Below are 2,333 nucleotides of genomic sequence, written 5' to 3'. Positions count from 1 at the left end.
TGTTCCACTTTTTCATTGGTTGATTCTTGTATGTGCCCTGATCAGTGATCAAACCCACAACATTGGTGTATCAAGCCGACGCTCTAACCAACTGAGCTACCGGCCAAGGCTCCAACCCATTTCTTGTATTCACTCATCTCTCTTAGAAAAAATTATTGAGGAAATTGTAGCCCATTGTGTACAGTCAGGAGCAGTAGCTATTAAAACTTAATTGTTCTATTTCCCCCATTAACTAGATACAACTATATTCTTGATGAAGGATATTGATTTTTCATTAATAGAAGTGTTTTTGCAAATATTTAAAATAGCTTTGAGCATAAAAATAATAATATATGTCCTGGCTGGAGGCTCAGTTAGTTAGAGCATCGTCCCAATACACCAAGGTTGTGGGTTCGAGCCCTGGTGAGGGCACATACAACAATCACCAATAGTGCATAAATAAGTAGAACAACAAATCTCTTTCTCTCTCTTTTCTTCTCCCCCTTCCTTTATCTCTAATAGCAATCGATAGGCCTGCCATTGAATGATGACCCATGAACCAGGAGGTCACAGTTTGATTCCTGGTCAGGGCACATGCCCAGGTTGCAAGCTTAGATCCCCAGTAGGGGGCGTGCAGGAGGCAGCCAGTCAATGATTCTCTCTCATCATTGATGTTTCTACTTCTCCCTCTCCCTCTCTGAAATCAATAAAAATTTAAAGAATAAAAACCTGAAGCAATTTGAAGAAGAATATCACTTATGAAAGAACACAGACATGTGCCCCTGCCAGTGTGGTTCAGTGGTTAGAGTGTCAGCCCGCGGGCTGAACGGTCTCAGGTTTGATTTATGAACTTGGGTTGCAGGTTCAATCCGGAGCCGGGTTTGGACATGTGCGGGAGGCAACCAATCGATGTGTCTCTCTCCCATCAATGTTTCTCTCCTCCCCAGCCTTCCCTCCTTTCCACTCTCTCTAAAAACCAATGGGAGAAAATACCCTCGGGTGAGGATTAACAACAAAAAAGTACACAGACATGTGACAAGCATCTGGCAAAATGCAATTGGGAAGTTCAGCAGTGACTGAATTGGGGAAACATATAGATAGAGGAAAATGTCTGTAAAGCACCCAACACATTCCTCGTTCGTAATAGGAAAGTTTCTGCTCTTTGCTTACCCGTCCAACCCCATGACCTACCCCACAAGTTGCCCCAAGTCCAGTTGCCTCCATAGCCCAACTCATCACCACCCTCAATGGCCCTCCCTCCCCCATACTTACCAACGCAAAACAGAGCCAGGAATGGGAGGGTCATGGTGAACCCCAACGCCTCTTTCGAGGATCTTTCTTGAGCTTTGCTGTTTGTCAGAATGGTCTCTTGACTCCTGGATATGAAAAAAGCACCGTTTTTAATCCTCCACTGATAGATACTCCCAGTTTCTGCCTCACAGTCAAAATCAGGAAGTTGTGGCTATTGCAACACCCTCTCAAGCCACTTCCCACAGGCTTGACTCACAGAGCCGCTTGGCGGCAGAGCCCAGCTAGCCCAACGTTAAGGCACATTCGCAAGTGTGCTCAGTATGTGAGAAATTGCTCGTCGAATTATTTTATAGCCCTTGTGCCCTTCTGTGTGGCGGCAGAATTCAGCTAGAGCTATGGCAACCAGAATAGCAGCTCCGTGTCTCTCTGGTCAACAGGGCTTGCATGGAAGTGACATGTACAAGTTCAGAGTTCTGCCCCTTGGGAACGTCAGAGGGCTGGAGCTGGGCCAGAGCTGATAGCAAAGAGATGAGACATTGTGGTGGCATAGTGAGGGAGGGAGAAGCTGGGAGGATGAGGAAATGGACCCTATAAAGAAAAGTGCTCCTTGCCCAGTCAGTGAGGCTCAGTGGTTGAGCATCAACCTATGTACCAGGAGGTCAGTGTTCAGTCCTGGGTCAGGGCACATAACAAGAAGCAACCAATGAATCTACACTAATAAAAGACAAACATGCAAATTGACCATACCTTCGCTATGCCTTAAGCCATGCCCACCAGCCAATCAGAGCACCTATATGCAAATTAACCCAAACAAGATGGCAGCCAGCAGCCAGGGAGCTGGAGCGAGCAGGAGGCTTGGTTGAATAAAAAAAGGAGAGGCTGGGAGCTTCCATCGTCGAGGGGGTTGGGGGGGGGCCTTGGCCAGCCTGAAAACAGCCCTCAGCCCCTCACCCAGACTGGCCAGGCACCCCAATGGGGACCCCTCCACCCTAAAAGAACACCCTTGAGGACAAAAGGCCGGCCCCCACCCATGCACCAGGCCTCTATCCTATATAGTAAAAAGGTAATATGCCACCCAGCACAAGGATCAGAGGAGCTGTGAG

Source organism: Myotis davidii, unplaced genomic scaffold (assembly GCF_000327345.1).
Source record: "Myotis davidii unplaced genomic scaffold, ASM32734v1 scaffold1997, whole genome shotgun sequence".
NCBI classification, from domain to species: domain Eukaryota; kingdom Metazoa; phylum Chordata; class Mammalia; order Chiroptera; family Vespertilionidae; genus Myotis; species Myotis davidii.
The sequence above is the reverse complement of the archived record's forward strand: the minus strand, read 5'-3'. Positions refer to the sequence as shown.